Below are 24483 nucleotides of genomic sequence, written 5' to 3'. Positions count from 1 at the left end.
ATCTCGATGGTTTCATAAGGCCAACAGAAGACCATAGATAAGGAAAGGGACCCTCAAAGACCATCTCGATGGTATCATAAGACCATAGGTAAGGAAAGGGACCCTCAAAGGCCATCTCGATGGTATCATAAGGCCAACAGAAGACCATAGATAAGGAAAGGGACCCTCAAAGACCATCTCGATGGTTTCATAAGGCCAACAGAAGACCATAGATAAGGAAAGGGACCCTCAAAGACCATCTCGATGGTATCATAAGACCATAGGTAAGGAAAGGGACCCTCAAAGGCCATCTCGATGGTATCATAAGGCCAACAGAAGACCATAGATAAGGAAAGGGACCCTCAAAGACCATCTCGATGGTTTCATAAGGCCAACAGAAGACCATAGATAAGGAAAGGGACCCTCAAAGACCATCTCGATGGTATCATAAGACCATAGGTAAGGAAAGGGACCCTCAAAGGCCATCTCGATGGTATCATAAGGCCAACAGAAGACCATAGATAAGGAAAGGGACCCTCAAAGGTCATCTCGATGGCCTCATAGGGGTTTTGGGTGCGTGTAGGGTCTGTTGTGTGTAACACCTTTGTATGTCTTTGTTTGAATGTTAGGGTGAACTCTTATATTTAATTTCTTTTTAAAAAAATGAGTAGAAATCTAGATTGAAAATAGTGGATAACATGTAGAAAGAGCAATTCTATATGTTTTGAATTGCTGATAATAATATGTACTTAATGTTAGAATTAACCGGTTGATTGACTAATGTAGATACACATGTACATTTCAAAAGGATTGTTATTTGACTTTATCTGCTATAATTTGCTGTTTTGTCATGTAACATATCATTAATAAATTGTTTACCCACCCAGCCCAAAAAAAGGAAAGGGGTCCCCAAAGGCCATCTAGAAGGTCTCACAGGACCATAGGTAAGGAAAGTGACCTCCAAAAGCCATCTAGATGGTTTCATAAGGCCGTAGCTAAGCAAAGAGACCTTCAAAGACCATCTAGACAGTCTCATAAGACCACAGGTAAGCAAAGAGACCTCCAAAGACCAGGTAGACTTAGGTCAACCTTAAAGCTAAAGTTTAGGACAGGGGCCAGGTCAATGACCTTAGAGGGCCGCATCCGGCCCCTGGGCCTTAGTTTGGGGACCCCTGGTGTAGATGCACCCCACATCTCCAACTTGAAAGTTACCTACACTCAAAGTTAAGCTGCAGTTGAAGAACCTCAAAAGGTTTGGTCCCCGACTCTTGTGAATACAAAATCCAGCTGCAAACACAGGTCTATTTTCATGCTGTGCAAATACCTAATCTGTTTACTTTAGTATTGTTTTTACTGGGGATCTAACATTATGTACTCAATCTGATGCTCACTTTGCCATTCAGACCTTGTGAGGATTGTCAGCCAGATTTTGGAGTATTGGCTTGCTCTGTTCCCAATTCAAAGATCTCTGAGTCCCTAATCCTGTTAATCATCATCATTTTATTTACTTGGAAATGTTATGTTTCCTCCTCACTTTTGCTCTGGCTAAAAAGCACTTGAGAACAAATTCTGAATGCGGGACTTTGGGGACAAAGCATCTGTCCATACAATGCAGTTTTCCTCTGCGGATGCCCATTTACAAAGGCTTTTCTTCATAATCTTCAGACAATGCTATGTATATTTAACCTTTGCAACAAAAGCATGTCAAGTATTTTGGGTGCTTTACACTGGAGTAGGGCCAGCGTGGCTGGCGGGATGCTTTTCAGAGCAATCATCTGGAGGCTTTGAGCCTCTGGATTGACATTTTTGATAACCTTCTGCTGATGGTTGATACGTCTCTCTCTCTCTTGACTTATTGTGCGGATGTATTGTGCCAGAAATGGCAATGGGCGCCTAGAAGAATGAAACTTTGCAACAAACATAACAATCCTTTCCTGTGTTCTTTGACTACAAAGTTCAGTGTTTGGTCCCAAGGATGGCAACATCTTTGGAACTACAATGGTTGAGCTCCGTCGTCATAATTATGTCCCACCACAACCTTTATTTGCAACCCAGCAGTCTCTTGACCAAAGTGCTTCCAAGGTGCCTGAAATAAGTGCATTGAGAAATGATATCTACAGTGTTGTCCTAGTCATGGGGTTCCTTGAGTCCAAGCATCTGGGAAGGCTCCTTAATGTCCTTCCACAACAAAACAACGTTAAGAATTGCATACCCTCCAACCTTTCACAGATGAAACCCAGGGCATGTGTAGCCGAGCAACATCTGAATGTGATCAAGATGGTTAAAGTTATTATAGAAGACGAATATACAAGCTAGGCATCTATGTAGACATCTACAATCATGTTGCTAGCAGGTTAATAATAATAATAATAATAATAATAATAAGAAGAAGAAGAAGAAGAAGAAGAAGAAGAAGAAGAAGAAGAACATGCTCTGGCAGAATATGTAAAGCAAAGTGAAGAACCTGCTTTGATTGAAGTCAAAAATCAGAAACTCCTCAAAGCACAGCAGACAAAAAATCAGTACAAGAAAACCGCACTACAAATTAGAGCTGACAGCTGGCACAACAAAACATTGCATGGAAAGTTCCTTGACAAAATTGAAGGAAAAGCTGATAAGGAGAAGACCTGGCTCTGGCTCACGAATGGGACCCTGAAGAAGGAGACAGAAGGCCTGATCCTTGCAGCCCAGGAGCAAGACATCAGGACAAAGGCCATTCAGGCCAAGATCAAAAAATCAGCTGATGACCCAAAATGCAGACTGTGCAAGGAAACCAACGAAACCATGGATCATCTCCTCAGCTGCTGTAAGAAAATTGCACAGACAGACTACAAACAGAGGCACAACTATGTGGCCCAAATGATTCATTGGAACTTATGCCTCAAGTACCACCTCCCAGCAGTAAAGAACTGGTGGGATCACAAACCTGCAAAAGTATTGGAAAATGAGCACGCAGAGTTCCAGACTGACAAAGTTCTGGAACACAACACACCAGACATCACAGTTGTGGAAAACAAAAAGGTTTGGATCATTGATGTTGCCATCCCAGGTGACAGTCGCATTGATGAAAAACAACAGGAAAATCTCAGCCGCTTTCAGGACCTCAAGATTGAACTTCAAAGACTCTGGCAGAAACCAGTGCAGGTGGTCCCGGTGGTGATGGGCACACTGGGTGCCGTGCCAAAAGATCTCAGCCGGCATTTGGAAACAATAGACATTGACAAAGTTACGATCTGCCAACTGCAAAAGGCCACCCTACTGGGATCTGCACGCATCATCTGAAAATACATCACACAGTCCTAGACACTTGGGAAGTGTTCGACTTGTGATTTTGTGATACAAAATCCAGCATATCTATCTTGTTTGTTGTGTCATACAAAATAATAATAATAATAATAATAATAATAATAATAATAATAATAATGTACATCACACAGTCCTAGACACTTGGGAAGTGTTCGACTTGTGATTTTGTGATACAAAATCCAGCATATCTAACTTGTTTTCTGTGTCATAATAAAATAATACTTTGTTTTTCTATCCCGCCACCATCTCCCAAAGGGACTCGGAGCGGCTAACATGGGGCGATGCCCAAAACAAAACAGAATAAAGCAATTACAATGAATATCAAAACAAAACAGTAATACCATAAATCAAGTGAAATAAACAATGTAAACATTTTAAAAATACAGTAGAGTCTCACTTATCCAAGCTAAACGGGCCGGCAGAAGCTTGGATAAGCAAATATCTTGGATAATAAAGAGAGATTAAGGAAAAGCCTATTAAACATCAAATTAGGTTATGATTTTACAAATTAAGCACCAAAACATCATGTTTAACAACAAATTTGACAAAAAAGTAGTTCAATACATAGTAATGTTATGTTGTAATTACTGTATTTACGAATTTAGCACCAAAATATCACGATATACTGAAAACATTGACTACAAAAATGGCTTGGATAATCCAGAGGCTTGAATAAGCGAGGCTTGGATAAGTGAGACTCTACTGTACAATAAAACACATAAAATCAGAACAAATGAGTAATGATACAGCATCAACCACTGGAGATAAAAGGGCTCGGGCATATAAAACTCAATATCCAAAGCTTTAATAAAGTGCATAGACAAGTTTTGCATGTCTGCAAGGGGTGCGTTTTTACCTTCCCGCTGAGACAGTACCTATTGATCTACTTGCATTACATGCTTTTGAACCGCTAAGTAGGCAGAAGCTAGGACTAACAGCAGTAACTCACTCCGACTCATGGTTTTAAACTGCCAAAAAGGGAACAAAAGAGGATTGGTAATTCTGTTAGTTCAAAATTGGGATGGGTGGAGGATGGGATAGTGTGAGCAAGTTGTGAAAATTATTAATGAGCGAAAGCATGCAAACTAGGAGAAGCAACAGTGGTTTGCATTCACCTAAGTCTCCATGATTTTGACCTGCTTGAATTTTCTCCCTACCTTCTGGGTTAATTGACTGTAAACTAGTTTTGCACTCTGAACCGAGTTTCCAGTAATCAAAGTGAGTTGAGAACGAAACGGGAAACCGAGAGGAGATCAAAACTGGGTTATGTTTAAAATCAGCGGGAAAAGGGGAACAATCGGGGAATAATGAGGCTACAAATCCGGAGAGTTGGAATGTGTGTGGTCATGGTGTTCTTTTGTGTCCGCTCTCCACATTGATGCTGCTTCAAAACCAGTTCCGAACTCTGCTCTTTCACTGGTTTGGCTCTGGATGAATGCAGTCGTTTCCCGACTTATTTCGACTGCCTTGACTCGGAGAGAAAGGTTATCACAAAGTCTGGAAACTCACGACTCTTTGAAACAATCATGTAGACCAAGTGGAGTGATTAGTTTTCCCTGTGGAGCCGGATAAAGGGTTTTTATAAGTAAAGGGGCAGGTTGGGGCATGGACACTGGAAAACTCTGTCCTTGTTTTCTCCCGAGCGGAGGAGGAAAAGTTGCCCAAAGTCGAGAGAAAAAGCTTTTTTTTTTGTCCAACTCCTTGGCTTTGTGCCACAGGTACCAATTACGCACCCCCGAGGGCAACCCATTATAACTCCGAAAGCCTTGGAACAAATTGAAAACCGAAAGGCTAGCCTCCCAAAAATGCTCACCCCATTAAAACTGTTGACCCAAATGAGCGAGGAAGGGGGAAAATAACGTTCCTGAGGGGACGAGGCCACTCAAAGAGGCAATGCATACACCTGCAAGCATCCCATCAGTGGGCCTGAAAATAAACCAAAGGAAACTAAAAAGAAAGGGAAAAACTCAGTGCTTAAAAGACACTTTAGGTACTCCAGCCAAGCTCAACAGAGGTCAACGTGTAACGGACTTGTAAGTAATGAAACAGGACGGAGGCTGGGAGCTATACAACTTGTTTACATGGTCCGAAGACAGGGAGCTCTCTTATCCATCTGCTGTCGTGATGGAAGGCTTCACTATGGACCACGGATGATGGGATTTACAGTACCTTCACTCACTTCCTGAGACCACTGCAACTGCCACAAATGACAGAACTGAACCAAACTCGGGACACGTATCCCAAACGACACACTTTACACCCTGTTTAGGGGAGGATGGACCCAGGATAATGGGATTTGCAGTACCTTCATCCAAATCGCCTCCCACTGCAAACCCCATCGGCCACAGATCTGCAGCAATGGGACCATTCATACTATCCAAAACAACTCAATGCCCTCTGCTTATAACCCGGGCACCGCCGGGCCCCCAAGCTAGAATAATAATAATAATAATAATAATAATAATAATAATAATAATAAATAAATAAAGGTAAAGGTTTTCCCCTGATGATAAGTCCAGTCGTGACCGACTCTGGGGGTTGGTGCTCATCTCCATTTCTAAGGCGAAGAGCCGGCGTTATCCGTAGACACCTCCAAGGTCGTGTGGCCATAGGCATGACTGCATGGAGCACTGTTACCTTCCCGCCGGAGCGGTACCTATTCATCTACTCACATTGGCATGCTTTCGAACTGCTAGGTTGGCAGGAGCTGGAGCTAACAGCGGGCACTCACTCCGCTCCCGGGATTTGAACCTGGGACCTTTTGGTCCACAAGTTCAGCAGCTCAGCACTTTTAACGCACTGTGCCACCAGGGGCCCCTAAATTATTAAATTTATTATTAAAATAAATTTAATAATATTATTAATAAATTTATTATTAAAATAATAAAATTACGATCTGCCAATTGCAAAAGGCCACCCTACTGGGATCTGCGCGCATCATCTGAAAATACATCACACAGTCCTAGACACTTGGGAAGTGTTTGACTTGTGATTTTGTGATACGAAATCCAGCATATACATCTCGTTTGCTGTGTCATACAATGTCGTTGTGTCAATAATAATAATAATAATAATAATAATAATAATAATATACATAACACAGTCCTAGACACTTGGGAAGTGTTCGACTTGTGATTCTGTGATATGAAATCCAGCATATCTATTTTCTTTGCTGTGTCATACAATGTCGTTGTGTCAATAATAATAATAATAATAATAATAATAATAATAATAATAATAATAATATACATCACACAGTCCTAAACGCTTGGGAAGTGTTCGACTTGTAATTTTGTGATACGAAATCCAGCATGTCTATCTTGTTTGCTGTGTCATAATAAAATAATAATAATAATAATAATAATAATAATAATAATAAACACAGTCCTAGACACATGGGAAGTGTTCGACTTGTGATTTTGTGATACGAAATCCAGCATATCTATCTTGTTTGCTGTGTCATAATAAAATAATAATAATAATAATAATAATAATAATAATAATAATAATAATAATAATAATAAACACAGTCCTAGACACTTGGGAAGTGTTCGACTTGTGATTTTGTGATACGAAATCCAGCATATCTATCTTATTTGCTGTGCCATACAATAATAATAATAATTGATAATAATAACATACTGTGTTTTTGTGTCAGTAAAACAATAACAATAATAATAATAGCATGCTGGTAATAAGTTGGAGTGGAAGTCTCTCATTTATAAGGTCAGCCATAGATCACAGTCAACTTAAAACCAAAGGCAAATATACTACACATCCTCTATGGCAGTACAAAGAACAAAGCTGCAATTGGAGATTGAGAGGAAACACTGACTGGAGACGGAATTGTTGCTGCATAGTAAATCGGTGACAATACTGCGAGAGGGAAACAAGACTGTGTGGGAGGCTAGAAGAAAGAATCGAAGAAGAAGACAATGAAAGATTGTGAATTAGTAACATCATAAAAGGAGTATTTATAGAGCAAGATCTGTGTTTCATATCCTTCCCCGAAGAGGAACTCGGGGGAGGGAAAAGGTGGTGCATGTGTTTATGACTACGAAGACCAACTTACGTCTTTATTATGGATTTATTTAATTCGTTTCTATGCCAGCTGTCTCCTGAAGTGGGACCCAAAAGGAGGGCAATGGCAACAGAGATAGACTGTTGGATACTTTTATTTCTATTTGTTTAATATTGGAGAGAGAGGGCTATCCAAAAAAAATGACCCTTGGCACCAACACTAAAACTGTTTTTCAAGAGACACATGTGAAAACGGGTTGCAAATAACTTGGAAATAAAAAGAGATTTGGGCGAGAAGCAAGAAAGTGTGGGAGAGGAGATTCCAAGGTTATACTCAAGTCCAAAATAAATAAGGGGATCTAGTTTATGTTTACTTGCAGCAAGTACAACCAATGGGCCAAGCCAACAGCATTTGCATTGGACCCAAAAGGAACTAAAGGTTTTAAGAGAAGAGATTGCAGAAAGTTGGAAATGTTGGAAGAAGCAAAGCCAAGTGGAGCCAGAAATCCTCCTTACCTTGCCAAGGCACCAGTTTTGGCTAGTTTGTAATCTGAAGAGATGCGTTTCTTGATCTCTCTGGAAAGCCAGCAAAAAAAGGAGATGGCTAAGGAACGAGGAGGGGACATTTCAGACTCAGACAGAGAGCGAGACTGGGTTGAGTGCACAAAAAGGAAAAGGAAAGAGAAAGAAACCACCCAGGAAACCAGACCGTTCCAGACTTCGAAAGTTAAAAAGGCTGTTGACTGGCATAGCATGCAGATGAATGTCAGGTAGGTAAATGCAACTAGTTCAGTGACTAGTTGGAAATGATTTTGGCTAGTGGTTTCCCTCCTTTGGTCCCTAATGTATCTACTCGTGGCTATTTTCTAATTGCTTAGGTGGGCAGTGAGCTGGGCTGAAGATCAGGTGCTCACCCCAACCCAGGCTTCGAAATGCCAACCTTTCGGCAAAAGATGCCTTTGTGATCCTGATGAAGGTGTATTAGGAAAATATAATACTTGTATTGGAAACTATAAATTGAATGTACTCATATTAGAAATAGGAATAGGAAAATATGTAATCACCAGCAGATTGTGTGCATATAGCCCCAAAAATACACTCTACCTAGCAAATAACCATCTCCCCAAAAGCAGAGACCAAAGTTCACCCTAAGTGCCAGAGACATATGTCAAGTGTCAACAAGAATAGATAAAGCTCCATGCTAATGGACGAAAGACAAGGCTTTTGGGATGTCAAGATAAGACCTGGCGCCATGTAGGAGTGCTAATGGCTCCCTAAAAGCTAGGATAAGGGGGAATTCCTCAATTAATGGGATCTCAGAAAGCCTAGATAGGAATTCCTTGTTAATGTGGGATTTGTGTATTGATAGTGTTTAAATGAAATTTGTGTCTTGTCTGTATTGCATACTGATTGCATCATCCAGAGTGTGCTATAGTCTGGAAAGAGTTAATTGCTGAGAAGCTGTGATGACCTTGAGTGTCCAGACACAAGTGTGCGCATTACTGATTACATCAGTTCAGTTGTGTTCTGAGTTGAGTTGAGTGCTGTCTCCTGAGAGAATCCTATGTTCGTCCATTGTCTGCAAGTCTGTTTGTCTTGAATATTACTGAAGTCAGTAAAACTTAGTATATAGTTTTACCAACGTCTCTGATGTCTCTTCGTTCTGCGTTCCACTGATTCCATCCAACTACTGCTGCGCTCCTAATACTCTGACATTCCTTAGATAAGACCTAATGGAGGGTCAGAGGTCTTGAAAGTAGCCTATATTTTAGGAAAACACAAAGGTAGCTTTTAGTAAAGTGAAAAGTAAGACTTTTTTTGACACTAATTGGTGATGGATAATGCCTATATGACATAGGTAGATGGAGGGAAAATGGTATAAAAGAACCTGTGTTTCTTTGTTCTGTACCTTCGCTTTCCTGATTACAGGAGAAGGTCCTTCTTATTGCTTATTCTCTCTGGCCACTGAGAATAAACGTCTTTTTCTACAGCAACCGGAACTCTCTTTATCTCATTACCTCAAACCTTTGTCTGCCATTTCAATCCCTTCCATTTCGAGTCTTCTCCAGCAGAGAAATCAACTTGGAAGGAAGATAGATCCCAGCAGTCTCTGCAAGTCTTTCCCCTTTGGGGAAGCAGATGGTATTCTCTTCTGGAGGAGACAGCATACACCCCTTCCAATGCCAATCTGTTCCCTCTTCTTTTAGTTTTATCCCCAAGAGAGCAATCCTATACCGTACCAGGGTCCAACTGATCCAACCAATATGGTATTTTTTTAAATCAGTGTAGCCATTCCAGAAATCCTCTGGGACCAGAAATGCATTTCACAAACTATTGATCCGATGATGAATTGTTTATGTTCCTCCTGGATGTCGCAGTTTCGGTGTGCTCCTCGCCATAAACCATCCCCAATGCTTGACATCTTTTAGAGCAAAAGGAACGGCAGACTCGAATGCTCATGTTTTATATATCCAGCGCCTTCGCTGAGATCATTAGTGTTAATTATTGTAGCGGCCTGCACACTGTTATTTTCTCCTTCTGGGGCCCAATTTCGCCATCGAGTCCCTTTCCCACTAGTTCAACTTGCTACCTGCAGATAAAGAGCTGTGGGCACAGCTGCTCTCCTCCGGCGTTTGGAGAGAGAGGGCGAGGTTTTCCTGTGACATCTTTTGAGGGTAATGGCTTGAAATCCAGGAGGGGTGTCGTTCCTGTCTGTGGGTTTATGAGAAAGATTCAGGCAGCATGGCAATCGCCCCAAGTGCTGAATGGTATGGAAAGCTTTGCATACATTTCTTTCGAGAATACTGTCAACACAACATCTTTTCTTATTGCCTCCTGTGCCATCGCCTGTGTTTGATTCAGTGAATCCCTTGCACCATATAATCCAGGCTGTTAAGCACTCTGGTGCTTTGAAATGAACTGAGCTTTCACTCCATTTTGAATGAAAGTTCGTACTTTTTATTATCTAAAAGGTTTCGCTTTTTTAAAATTCCGTGTCAGAAAAACAAACATCTCCTCCTCCTCTTCTAGCATTTGAAGCTGCTTACCAATAATTAGAAAACAAATGTAATAAAGTAGAAAACACAAAAGCAGCAGAAGCAAACAACCAGCATAAGGAATCCAAAAGCAGCCAAACCCCTTCAAGTTCCTTGGTAAACGTTTGCCTTATGCTTCTTGGAAAAGCCACAGAGAAATCTTACTGCAAGACTGGATCAATATTTATTGGACTATAATTTAGGAGTGCTTTGCCAGTTTCAGGGCATGGCTGGAAGCCGTAACAGAGGACTTGTCTACAGCGCTAACATCATTCAGAAAGGATATCACTTTTTCAACTACAACTCCTCGTGGCCATGTTACCTGAAGGATTCTTTGAGTAGTCATTCAAATGAAGGCTTTGACTAGAGACATTTCATACTACACAACGGTAACACCGTGCTCCTGCTTTACTTACCATGAAAAGGCACTAGAGCTCTCTGGCCAATAATTCCGAATATCCACATTTAAAGTGCAAATCTCAGGATTCTTCAGGTGACGACCATAGCAATGAAAACACGAGGGTTATCCAGAAAGTAGATTACGTTTTGGAATTAAAAATGAACAAAGTATAGGAGAAAACATTTACCATATGCAGTTGAAAGCCACACCCAAATACCACTTCTCAACATAGTCACCATTCAAATCTAGGCACTTATCATAGCAATGAATGAACTTGGCAACTCCTTCCCCACAAAACTCTGCTGCTTGCGTCCTCAACCAGCCGGTCACACTTTTCCGCAGCTGCGCATCGTCTCCAAAACTCTGTGTTGAGGATGCAAGCGGTAGAGTTTTGTGGGGAAGGAGTTGCCAAGCTCATTCCTCGCTATGATAAGTGCCTAGATTTGAATGGCAACTATGTTGAGAAGTGGTATTTGGGTGTGGCTTTCAATTGCATATGGTAATGTTTTCTCCTATACTTTGTTCATTCTTGATTCCAAAATGTAATCAACAACAACAACTCTTTATTGATTAGTCAGGTTTGACCATATCAAAACATGTAAAACATACAAAACGTACACCCTTACCCATACATACAGTAAAATCATGTAAAACAGTAAAACCATGTAAAAACAAGGCATCCTGGCCTACTAGCCTACCAACCCACTCCTTGGTAGTTGTGCAAGTACAGAATAAAAAGATTAAAATTAAGATTAATTATTCCCTTAAGGTAAGGTTTAAGCAGGGGACAAGGGTAAGTAAAACTAGTGGCTTGTCCATAGTAAAATTTTAAATTTGGATTTTGTTATTGGCATTAATAACACAGCTGTCGGCTTCCATCTTCTCGCAGATGGCCAGCGCTTTTTGTGTAAAAAGGGTTAGTTTTAAAATAGAGTTTTTATCTGAACCCCCGTAGAAGGATGTGCAGTTTCTCCTTATTCTCTAAATGTGGTTCTCAAGCAGAGGCTCTAAATAGAGAGATCGAATCCTGTTGTAATAGGGGCATTTTAAGAAAAAGTGTTCTGAGTCCTCCACTTCTGCATCTGCCTCGCGGCACCCACAGGTTCTCTTTGTATAAGGGATATTCTGGCGTCTACCTAGCTTAGACTTAATGTCGAGTTGCTCAAATCTAGCTCGGGTAAAAAAAAAATGTAATCTACTTTCTGGATAACCCTCATAGAACCATATAGATATATTATTGGATTTAGCCAATCTTTTCCAAGGATAGAATGGCTCCATTTTACAGACAGAGGAAATGATGACACTGGGAGTTGAGTGATGTCTTCCCAAGCTATCTGTTGTATATGGATGACCAATTCCCATCTCTGTGTCGAATCACTGCAACGTCTTTCTTCCTCTTTCCTGTCACTTGTTCCAGCCATTGTACTAAACACAACAGAGCAAGATTGTGAAGCACTCCAGGATGTTGCAAACATGAGGGCAGCACAAACAAAGAAATATCTAAGTATGGAGTGCTGGAATAGGACACTTTCTTCTCTTTGATGCTGTTCCTTCCAATCTGCTAATGTTTCTAACAAGAACAACAATAAATGATGTTTGAACTCACAGTGGCCATGATGTGATACTAATGGAGTGGAGTGGAGACACTAGGAAGAGGAAGAAGAGGAGGAGAAGGAGATGGAGATTGAAAAGGAGGAGAAGGAAGAGGAAGAAGAGGAGGAGGAGAAGATGGAGATGGAGATTGAAGAGGAGGAGAAGGATAAGAAGAAGAGGAGGAGGAGGAGATGGAAATGGAGATGGAAGAGGAGAAGGAAGAGGAAGAGGAAAATAGGAAGAAGAGGAGGAGGAGGAAATAGAGATGGAAGTTGAAGAGGAGAAGGAAGAGGAAGAAGAAGAGAAGGAGGATGTGATGGAGATGGAAGAGGAGAAAGAAGAGGAAGATGACACTAGGAAGAGGAAGAAGAAGAGGAGAAGGAGATGGAGATGGAAGAGGAGGAGAAGGACGAGGAAGAAGAAGAGAAGGAGGAGGTGATGAGATGGAAGAGGAGAAGGAAGAGGAAGAAGAAAATAGGAAGAGGAAGAAGAGTGATCGATGTACAACAGAATATGTAGTGATTTCAGCTAGGTAAGGAGGTCCATGCCTGGCGAGCTTGTGCTAAACCAGATCAGTCAGGACAGAGAACAAGCACTCTGGATTGAAGGCAAAATACAGAGGTTTAGTACAGTTTGGTAAAAAAAAAGGATGCAGAAACCAGGAAAACACTTCAAAATGTAAAAGTTGCCATGTCCTAATGTCCAGGTTTGAAGTCCAATGCTCAAACCACTGCACCACACTGGATCTCGAATAAGTTTTTTGTTAAGAGAAAGACTAAGAGTTTTGGGTCATGATTCTTTTCTTTTTTTAAAAAAATAAATTTTATTGTATATTACTTTGGAAAAGTAGTTAAAAACCACCTTCGTGGATTGAGAGGAAGAGAAAGATTTGCAAAAAGTGGAAAAGGAAAATAAAGGGAAAAAAAGACCAAAAAGAGAGAGAAAAAAGGGGGAGAGTGAGAGTCTTTTTTTCTTGACTTCCCTTCTTCTCTATAATGGTGTCTTATCAATTGATGTTTTCATCTGTTGTTTTCAGTCTTTACTGCTTCTGTTTTAAATAGTTGACTTGTCTCGGTCTGTTAATGGGCATTATATCAATACTTTGATTTTTTTGGTTTTCATCCAATCTTTTATTGGCGTCCAGTCTGTCATTGTCTTTGGTTTGTTCTGTGTTCTTGATAATAGAAAAGTTATTTGGTCCATATTCATTATATCCCATATTTTCTTTATCCATTCCTCCTTATTTGGTATTGCTTTTGGTTTCCATAGTCTGGCAAGCACTATTCTGGCTTGTGAAAATTTTATCTTCACATATTGGGTCACAATTCTTACATTCCAGAAGTTGCATTCCGAAAAAATCAACTTCTCCAAGTTCTGGACCTTTATTGTCTCTTTCCCCAAAGAGTTCCAGGCAACCAACCAAAGAAGCCTTAAGTGAACAATTAAAAACAACCTTGACGATTTAAAAACCCAAAGCATTAAAAATTAAACGGTTTTCATAAATTAAAGAACAACAAAAGGGGACGGAGAAGCGGGAGACCATTTTAAGGCTGCTGGAATGCAAGGACGTGGCTTTCCCCTTCAACTTTGCAAATGCCTTCAAAGAAGAGCTAGATTTTAAGTGAGGAAGGAGGAGAGTTATGTTTGCAGATCACAGCGAGAGTGTTAGTATATTTGATTGCTTGATGATTTTGTAGGTATAAATGATTTGCCTATCATGGGCTCTATTTGTTCTTCCTGCCTTCCAGCGTTTGCTTTCTCTTTTGGGAACAAAAGCAAACACACTCTTTTTGAGAAAGAGCCTCAGGTTGCTTATAAATAGCACTCATATTTCTCTGATAATTATAGATACGTCGGATTCAACCTGGATGCAAAATTATATATATGCCTGCTATTTATGCCCATAAATGTTAAAACCAGAGTGGGCTTGTTGAGGTTTTCTTTAATGGTCCTCTTCAGAACAAAAGCAAAGAGGGTGGGGAAATCTATGCATACCAGTTTAATGCCATGAAATTGCCGTATATACTCGAGTATAAGCCGACCCGAATATAAGCCGAGGCATCTAATTTTACCACAAAAAAACTGGGAATCCAGTATAACCCGACGGTGGTAAATTTCAGAAATAAAAATAGATTCCAATAAAATTGCATTAATTGAGGCCTCAGTAGGTTAAATGTTTTTGAATATTTACACAAAGCTCAAATTTAAGGTAAGACTGTCCAACTCTGATCAAATCATTATTCTCACCTTCTTCAATGTCAATGTGCTTATGTATCCTTTTAATAATAATAGAGTAAAATAATACATGTAATAATAATAATAATAAATACAGGAAAATAATACAAGTAATAATAAATAGAGTAAAATGATAAATGTACTAATAATAATAAGATTAGAGTGAAATAATAAATGTATTAATAAAAATAATAAAAATAAATTAAAACAAATGTAATAGTAGCAACAAAAATTATGATATATTGAAAACATTGACTACAAAAATGCGTTGGATAATCTGGAACGTTGGATAAGCAAATGTTGGATAAGTGAGACTCTACTGTAATAATAATAATAATAATAATAATAATAATAATAATAATAATAGAGTAAAATAAATGTAATAGTAGCAACAATAATAGAGAAAAATAAATGTAATAATACTAATAATAATGGAGAAAAATAAATAAATGTACCATATATTCTCGAGTATAAGCTGACCCAAATATAAGCCAACCAGGACCCTCAGCTGAGTATAAGCCGAGGGGGGGCTTTTTCAGTCTTAAAAAGAGGGCTGAAAAACTAGGCTTATACTCGAGTATGTACAGTAAATGATGTTTTATACGAATAGTGTTTCATGCCTCCGGAATCCATTAATCTTTAACGATTTTATGAAATTAGAGGCCACAAACAGAGAAAACTTTCTGGTGGAAGTAAAAAGCAAAAACAAAAGAATATAAAGAAGATTCCAACAACACAATATGGAAAAGGTCTGGGAATCTTGCCCAACTTTCGGAAATTGTTGGACTGCAATTCTCAGCATTCCTCATCTTTGGCTAAACTAAAGTGTCGAAGTCATGAAGCGACATATGGAAAGCTGCATGATTCCTACTTCATTATATAGCAAACTAGCTGTGCCCGGCCACGCGTTGCTGTGGCAAAGTGGTGGTGGTATTGGTTAAAAATTGTTGTGTAATTTTTATTTGACTTTATTTGCATTTTTTAAATTAAATTTATTGTAAGTTATATTTTTATTTATTATATTTTATTATTTTCTTGTATTATTTTTAGTTATTTTCTGTTATTGTAGTATTTTATTGTATTAATTTTTTAGTGTTTTTTATTATTTTTTATTGGGTTGCTAGGAGACCAAGTTGGAGGAGCTTAGCCTTCTAACTGGCAGCAATTGGATAAAAACAATTATTCCTCTCCCTCTAATTAGGACTTTATTTTTCTTTTTGTTGTATCAACCTAGAGGCGTGGGTGATGGGTTGTGTTGTCAAATTTCAAGGTTGGGGGACCTGTAGTTTTGTTGTTTTATGGGTCACCGTGATGCCATCACTCATTTATATATATAGATTGTTAGGACCATGGATAGTTCACAGTAGGCTTGGATTGCAACTCAGACTATATTCCAGAATCATAGGATCAGTTCAGATAAGACAAAACCACTTGAATACAATTGAAACTTTATAGGCATCTGCTTCTCTCTTTGAAAAGGGTTTAGTTGAAACAGTATTGTGTGCTAAAAGACAATGAATACAATAAAATGCATTTTAAATTACATTGGAGGACAGAAAGATGGCCTTCCCCAATTGATGGTAAATGTAATAATAATATACTTCATTTATATTCCGCTCTGTCTTCCCGAGGGATCTCAGAGCAGATTACAGAGTACATATATTTTTTTTAAAGATATTTTAAAGATGTTTTTAAATTGTTAGATTTTAGCCTGTTCTTGTAAGCTGCCACGAGCCCTAGGGGAGTGGCGGCATATAAGTTTAAATAATAAATAAATAAATAAATAAATAAATAAATAAATAAATAAATATATGGCAAACATTCAATGCCGTTATACAATTGACAACAAAAACAGACAGTACATAAACAGAGGCAAGGCTTCCCTCTTTTTTCATCTCCGGCATCCGGCTGTGCTCGACTCGGCCATGAGAAGGTGCTGTTTCATTCTTATTATATTATAAAATTATATTATTATTATTATTATTATTATTATAAAATAAATATTATAATTGTATATTATATATTGCATGTAATATTATGGATAATATTGCATTTTTCATCTCCGTCATCTGGAGATGTACTCGACTTGGCCACGGGGAGGTGCTGTTGTTCCTGATCAAATTGCCGGCATGTCTTCAAGAGTGCCTTTTACCTCCTTGCCGAAGCAGTACCTATTTATCTACTCACATTGTTGTTTTCGAACTGCTAGGTAAGCAGAAGCTAGGGTTGACGGCAGGTGCTCACCCCGACCCGTGGCTTGAACTGCCAACCTTCTGTTCAGCAAGATATTGTGTAGCTGGCAGTTTAACCTGCTTTGCCAACCCTAGTAGTAAATGTCTACTACTAGGTTTGTAGAAAGAAAGGTACAAAGTATGATATACCTAAATCTCACTGGGAATTTTTTCCACAGTTTTCTCTTGCTTTCTTCTGACTACGGTGTGTGTCCCTACTATTGTCATTTCGGGCTGTGGCGCAGCTGGCTAGTAACCAGCTGCTATAAATCACTACTAACCGAGAGGTCATGAGTTTGAAGCCCGGGTCAGGTTAAGCCTCCGACCATAAAAAAAAAAATAGCCCCGGCTTGCTGTTGACCTAGCAGCCCCGAAAGACAGTTGCATCTGCCAAGTAGGGAAAATTTAGGTACGCTTTATGCGGGAGGCTAATTTAACTAATCTACAACACCATAAAACTGCTCACGAGGAAAAGAAGAGGAAGAACAGCCACCAATGGACAGTGAAGCAACAGCTCCCCCTGTGGCCGGAATCGTGAAGCTGGAAAGATGTTTAAAAAAATGCCTCTGTGTCTGTCTAAAACTGAATGTTGTTTGTCTGTTGGCATTGAATGTTTGCCATATATGTGTTCATTGTAATCCGCCCTGAGTCCCCTTCGGGGTGAGAAGGGCGGAATATAAATACTGTAAATAAATAAATAAATAAATAAATATTCCCATAGAAGTGAAATCATAGTGAAAGTAAGGTGATGAAAAGAGATTTTTTAAGAATCACCTTCCCCAGCTAGAACGACAAGAAAAGAGGCAAAGAAGCCGAAAGCTCTGCGTTTGGAATTGACCGAGAACATTTTCATTCCAGATGCATTAGCGAGACAGATGGCCCAAGTTTGTCCCAGGCTTTTGGAACCAAAACTAACAGGCCCCCAAATCCAACAAAGACGCGAACAGCTGTCCTCTCTCAATATACCTGAAAGATTAATCTTTTTTTGCCTGTGGCTTTGTCTGAACTCTTCCGTTACCCAGCAAGATGCTTCTAAAAAGCTCCTTAAGATGTGATTCAATAGGCTGGAAGCTTTGAATATCATATCATTCAAGTTGCTGTTTGGAAGGAGATTTTGCTATGTTATCTCACTGTATTAACCATAATTATCTTGCTGTTTTAACCACATTGTATCCCGCCTTGAGCCTCAAGGCGAGGTGGGTAATTGATGACGATGATGATGACGATGATGATGATGATGATGGGGGCTAAAGGGAAATTGTACTGAAATTTAGACCCAAAATGTAACCTTTTCAAAAACGACAATTCCCGATCTCAGTTTGACTACCATCAATCACTTTGAACATTCTATGCTGCTAATATTTAATGAATGGCATTTGTAGTCCACAGAGTTACTTTTTGGGACCATAATAATAATAATAATAATAATAATAATAATAATAATAATAGGCACACTGGGTGCCGTGCCAAAAGATCTCAGCCGGCATTTAAAAACAATAGACATTGACAAAATTACGACCTGCCAACTGCAAAAGGCCACCCGACTGGGATCTGCACACATCATCTGAAAATACATCACACAGTCCTAAACAATTGGGAAGTGTTCGACTTGTGATTTTGTGATACGAAATCCAGCATATCTATCTTGTTTGCTGTGTCATAACATAATAATAATAATAATAATAATAATAATAATAATAATAATAATAATAATAATAATAATAATAATAAACTTTGTTGTTGAAGGCTTTCATGGCTGGAATCACAGGGTTGTCGTGAGTTTTCCAAGCTGTCTGGCCATGTTCCAGAAGCATTCTCTCCTGACATTTTGCCCACATCTATGGCAGGAATCCAAGCCAAGGAGCCTGTAGACACCTCCTGGTCATGTTGCCAGCATGGCTCCATGGGCACCTTATTACCTCCCCGCCGAAGTATTGATTTACTCACCTTTGCATGTTTTCTAACTGCTAGGTTGGCAGGAGCTAGGGCTAACAGTGGGAGCTCATCCTGACCTGCAGCCTCAAATTGCTAACCTTTAAAGTAGGTAAAAGTTTTCCTCTGACATTACGTCCAGTCGTGTCTGACTCTGAGGGTTGGTGCTCATCTCCATTTCTAAGCCGAAGAGCCGGCGTTGTCCGTAGACACCTCCAAGATCATGTGGCCACTGGCATGGCCTTGGAGAAGACCTATTGATCTACTCACATTTGCATGTTTTCGAACTGCTAGGTTGGCAGAAGCTGGCGGATTTGAACCACCAACCTTTCGATCAGCAAGTTCAGCAGCTCAGTGGTTTAATCCGCTGCACCATCACGGTCCCAATTATAACTACAGCATTTCACAGCTAGCATTAAACATGAGTGGCATTTGTCATGCAATCTATTAATGCTGGCAAAGAAAGGCAGCTGGTGCCCTCCTTGAGCAAAACCAGACCCAGAAATGGTATTTTGTTATCCAGGCAACGGGTTCAAAGGCTGAGTTTACGACACGAAAGACCAAAAAGCCGAGACGTCTTTCCTGCTGAGAAAGTGACAACGCAGTGGCCGCTGCTTTTTCCGAATCAAAAACGTCAGCAGCTCTGGACACAGAAAGATGAACTCGGCCTGTCTTTGTACACGAAGGACAACGGAGATGCTGGACATGCCAGCCTTGAGCCATCAAGAAGCCTCCGTCGTAAGTCAAAACAACACTTTGTCCTAGAATGGATGCTTTCTGATCGTGACCGCTGTGCTTTAAGATTTCTTTTGACAACGGGCGGAGATCAAATAACAACAGCGTTTTTAAAAAGGAGATAGAACAGGAAGGGATTGCTAATACAGTAGAGTCTCACTTATCCAAGCCTCGCTTATCCAAGTTTCTGGATTATATCCAAGCCATTTTTGTAGTCAATGTTTTCAATATACAGTAGAGTCTCACTTATCCAACACTCGCTTATCCAACGTTCTGGATTATTTGATGTTTTAATTCTGTGTTGTGTTTTTTCACCTATTGTGTATATTTTATGATTGGTTTTTGTTTTTGTCCTTTGATGTTTTATATTTTATCATTGTTTGTACAGTAGAGTCTCACTTATCCAACACTCGCTTATCCAACGTTCTGGATTATCCAACGCGTTTTTGTAGTCAATGTTTTCAATACATCGTGATATTTTGGTTCTAAATTTGTAAATACAGTAATTACTACATAGCATTAATGTCTAATAAACTACTTTTTCTGTCAAATTTGTTGTATAACATGATGTTTTGGTGCTTAATTTGTGAAATCATAACCTATTTTGATGTTTAATAGGCTTTTTCTTAATCTCTCCTTATTATCCAACATATTCGCTTATCCAACGTTCTGCCGGCCCGTTTATGTTGGATAAGCGAGACTCTACTGTATTTTAATTTTGCTGTAAGCCGCCCCGAGTCCCCTTCGGGGGAGATGGAGGCAGGATATAAATAAACTTTATTATTATTATTATTATTATTATTATTATTATTATTATTATTATTATTATCCAACACATTTTTGTAGTCAATGTTTTCAATACATCGTGATATTTTGGTGCTAAATTCATAAATACAGTAATTACTACATAGCATTACTGCGTATTGAACTACTTTTTCTGTCGAATTTGTTGTAAAACATGATGTTTTGGTGCTTAATTTGTAAAATCAGAACCTAATTTGATGTTTTAATAGGCTTTTCCTTAATGCCTTCTTATTATCCAAGATATTTGCTTATCCAAGCTTCTACCGGCCTGTTTATGTTGCATAAGTGAGACTCTACTGTATCATTTATTTATTATTTATTTACAGTATTTATATTCCGCCCTTCTCACCCCGATTACAATGAACACATATATGGCAAACATTCAATGCCAACAGACAAACAACATACAGTATAGATAGACACAGAGGCTTTTAACATTTTTCCAGCTTCACGATTCCGGCCACAGGGGGAGCTGTTGCTTCACCATCCACTAGTGGTTGTACTTCCTCATTCCTTTCCTTGTGTTTTGCTGGCAGTTTTATGGTGTTGTAAATTGTGATGACATTTTGGTGCTAAATTCGTAAATACAGTAATTACAACATAGCATTATTTTGTATTGATCTAATTTTTCTGTCCAATTTGTTGTATAACATGATGTTTTGGTGCTTAATTTGTAAAATCATAACCTAATTTGATGTTTAATAGGCTTTTCCTTAATCTCTCCTTGTTATCCAACATATTCGCTTATCCCATGTTCTGCCGGCCCATTTATGTTGGATAAGTGAGACTCTACTGTATCATGATATTTTGGTGCTAAATTCGTAAATACAGTAATTACAACATAACTTTACTGCGTATTGAACTGCTTTTTACGTCAAATTGGTTGCAAAATATGTTTTGGTGCTTAATTTGTAAAATCATAACCTAATTTGATGTTTAATAGGCTTTTCCTTAATCCCTCCTTATTATCCAAGATATTCGCTTATCCAAGCTTCTGCCAGCCCGCTTAGCTTGGATCAGTGAGACTCTACTGTAATAGTGTGAGAAGCAAAACCAAAGAGAATTGGAGAAAGCTGGAGAGTTTCCATTCTGAAAAATAACAACTTTGCCTGTAGGGAAAGGACCAAATGTTTGGAAGGATGGCAGAGATTGCGTCTCTCGATCTCTGTCTCTTCCCACGTCTCTGTTTTTTTTCTTTCTCTCCAAATTTTGCTGAATTGAAAAAGTGTCATTTCTCATTTTTCTTTTATAGGTGCCAGAGGTTGTTACCACTCACCCCTCATCCTGACTGGCTAATGCCCTGCAGAAAGCAGTTGACATGGGGGAAAGGGCCATAATGAGATGCTTTATCGGCCCATTACGTAGTTCCGCACTTGGAAATGAAATGAAGACTGCAGGCCCTGCTGTTAACATGCCGGCTCAGCGGAAGGGGCACCGATCTGCATTCTGGCTCAAATAAATCATGGAAAGGGGTTTGTTTGTTTTTTCCGATGTCACGGAAGCAAAAACACCCAATTCCTGCTCTAACTGGTCTAAGAAGTGGAGACCGGCTTCACAACGGTACAGCTGAACTGGGCTTGGTGGCAAAAGGGCGGGATATAAAGAAAGTGTATTATTACAATCACATTTAATATGAGATATTCATAATTATTTACTCCTATGCTCTGGTTCTTAGCCATAGTTTGGCCTTCATATCACTCCACTTCCTAAAAGATGTATCCAAGTGTTGGAGACTAGCCCGGAGGGGAAGTAAAGGAGAGAATTCCAGGAGAGCAATAAAAGAAGCCTTTTATTATCACAGCTGATGATAAGGCAAAACAGCCATAGGTACCCATTTCAGTGGGTCCGTACCATGCAAATGGCCGTCGCAACATATGCGTAGCAAACAAAGAACTTTATATCTCGGCTTATCTAGAATTGACCAATGGCTGAGGATCTTCCCCACCTTCCACACCTACTTTGGCACAAGTAATACCAATGACCTAACTTGTTTACTCTGAGCTTTCTTATCTCTCTGGGTCTTCTTGAAGGAAGGCATCAGCTCACAGGAAGGGAGGGGCACAGGCCCTGTGTTGCATGTACAGTAGAGTCTCACTTATCCAACACTCACTTATCCAATGTTCTGGATTATGCAAGTGAGACTCTACTGTATTAGTAATTATATATTCCTACGCTCTGGTCCTTAGCCACAGCTTGGCCTTCATGTCACTCCACTTTCTAAGAGCTGTGTCCAAGTGTTGGAGACTAGTCCGGAGGGAAAGTAAAGGAGAGAATTCCAGGAGAGCAATAAAACAAGCCTTTTATTATTATCACAGCGGATGATAAGGCAAAACAGCCACAGGTACCCACATTTTGTGGGTCCGTACCATGCAAATGGCCGTCGCAACATGTGCATCGCAAACAAAGAACTTTATATCTCGGCTTATCTAGAATTGACCAATGGCTGAGGATCTTCCCCAGTTTTCCCAGTTTTTTTGTGGTAAAATTAGGTGCCTCAGCTTATATTTGGGTCGGCTTATACTCAAGTATATATGGTACGTTAAGAAATTGTAAAGTCTGGAGAGGGAAAGAATTTTTTTTCTTATCGGTTCTATTTTGTCTAAAACTTACTTGTAATTGAAAGGAAGGAAGAAGAACGGAAGTCACGGACTCATTTCCCTTTTTTCCCCATCCCATTCTCCTTTTATAATAATAATAATAATAATAATAATAATAATAATAATAATAATAATAATAATAATAATAATAATAAATAAATAAAAACTCAGTCGCTATCAGGACCTCAAGATTGAACTTCAAAGACTTTGGCAGAAACCAGTGCAGGTGGTCCCGGTGGTGATGGGCACACTGGGTGCCGTGCCAAAAGATCTCAGCCAGCATTTGGAAACAATAGACATTGACAAAATCACGATCTGCCAACTGCAAAAGGCCACCTGACTGGGATCTGCACGCATCATCCGAAAATACATCACACAGTCCTAGACACTTGGGAAGTGTTCGACTTGTGATTTTGTGATACGAAATCCAGCATATCCATCTTGTTTGCTGTGTCATAATAATAATAATAATAATAATAATAATAATAATAATAATAATAATAATAATTTTATTCTTGTACCCCACCTCTATCTCCCCGCAGGGACTCAGGACGGCTTACAAATGCAAAAGAGTATACATACAAAAACATCAAATACCGAAAACGCACAAATGAAAAATCAAAACATACGATTAAAATCAAACCATTAATAAGACAAAGCCCGGGGCTGTGGCGCAGACTGGAGAGCAAGCCAGTGCAATTAACTGCATTGAATCACTGACCAGGAGGTCATAAGTTCGAGGCCCGCTCGGAGCTATGTTGTTGTTTGTCTTTGTCCTATGTTAAAAGGCATTGAATGTTTGCCTAATATGTGTAATGTGATCCACCCTGAGTCCCCTTCAGGGTGAGAAGGGCGGAATATAAATGCTGCAAATAAATAAATAAATAAATAAATAAAGTTATTCTTACTTTCCCACTTTTCTGTATTCACAATGTTCCCCCACTTTTTATGTAACGTAACTGTTTTCTTTTGACTTTACTTTCTTTTTTACTTTCAGTAAAAATATTTTTTAAAAACGTGCCGTAATTCAGTCTGCAAAAGTGTCCACGATGAACGTCACCCAGTTATAAGCAATGTTTTTGCTCTAAAGAAGTCTCTTTTCCTTCCAGCTCCTTCCCGAGGCTCCGGTGAAGAGAGCCAAAGCGAGGAAGTCAAAAGCTGCTCCTACGTTTGTCCTTTAGTAGGACATCATGTACACATGTCTGGATTTCAGACTCCTTTCCTGTCGGGTTGGCTGGGTTTGCAGAATGACAAGGGAAACAAATGCTTTGCCAAACATGCAGAGATAAAGCACCACTCTGGATAATTAGTTAATTAGGCAGGAAATCGCCTGTTATTGGACAGTCTATGGCTTCGAGTAGTAAGAGCATATGTTTTGCATGCAAAAAGGTTCCATCATTAGTGGACATCAAGCCAACTTCAACTTGTAGTGATCTTATGAATGACTAGCTGTGCCCGGCCACGCGTTGCTGTGGCAAAGTATGGTGGTATGGGAAATAAAGTATTGAGGAATTGGTGGTAGTTAAGGTAAAGGGTAAACGTTTTCCCGCACTCGAGTATAAGCTGAGGGGAGCTTTTTCAGCCCTAAAAAAGGGCTGAAAAACTACGCTTATACT

The 24483-nt window shown here is 39.4% G+C and overlaps 1 long non-coding RNA gene across 2 annotated transcripts in view; it reads left to right on the top strand.

Annotated features, from left to right (window-relative positions):
- Positions 1-23779, top strand: part of LOC103280271 (uncharacterized) — a 30972-nt gene extending 7193 nt beyond the window's left edge. Inside the window, exons 1-4 of one of the 2 annotated variants that reach the window (XR_507259.3) lie at positions 7864-8075; positions 19255-19469; positions 21523-21830; positions 23410-23779. This is a non-coding gene — a long non-coding RNA (uncharacterized LOC103280271). Of the gene's footprint in view, positions 1-7863; positions 8076-19254; positions 19470-21522; positions 21831-23409 lie in introns of those variants that run through there. The other variant, XR_010001131.1, reaches the window with a different exon arrangement.
- Positions 23780-24483: the final 704 nt, after the last annotated feature.

Source organism: Anolis carolinensis, unplaced genomic scaffold (genome assembly GCF_035594765.1).
Source record: "Anolis carolinensis isolate JA03-04 unplaced genomic scaffold, rAnoCar3.1.pri scaffold_13, whole genome shotgun sequence".
Classification (NCBI taxonomy): Eukaryota; Metazoa; Chordata; class Lepidosauria; order Squamata; family Dactyloidae; genus Anolis; species Anolis carolinensis.
This window is presented reverse-complemented; position numbering and strand designations above follow the sequence as displayed.